Raw genomic sequence first — 492 nt, forward strand, 5'->3', positions numbered from 1 at the left:
GTGGAGTCCAGACAGAATGCCAGGGGCTTGGAGCGTTGCTACAGAATTATGGAGCTGGAGCCTCCTGTCAGGAGCCTGGTGTCTGGGGCATGGTAAACTTCCTTCAGTCCCTTGCAGAGTTATCTGCTGGATCTCCATGGTTTAAAACTAGCTCAACCAGAAAACTGCTTGCATTTCATGGTCCCACAAAGACACAGTCATCTAGTCAACTCCTAACCATTTTGTATTACATAGGTTCTTTACAGGATCAGGGTAAATGTATTGGGGTATATGTACTGTGAGAGAAGATTTAGTAGAATGGCTTATACAGTAGGATATCGCTAGTCTAAAATGCCTGCAGAGCAGAGAGACTGAGAACTTGGGGCCGCTCAGTCCAGGCTGCTGGATGTCTCAGCAGTTTTGATTTGATGTTGAAGGGCTGAAAGACTCCTGGAGAGGCACTGGCCTTTATTTCACATTGGGCGACAGCTGCAGAAGCCGGCGTCTGATGTC

Source organism: Mastomys coucha, unplaced genomic scaffold (genome assembly GCF_008632895.1).
Source record: "Mastomys coucha isolate ucsf_1 unplaced genomic scaffold, UCSF_Mcou_1 pScaffold21, whole genome shotgun sequence".
NCBI classification, from domain to species: Eukaryota; Metazoa; Chordata; class Mammalia; order Rodentia; family Muridae; genus Mastomys; species Mastomys coucha.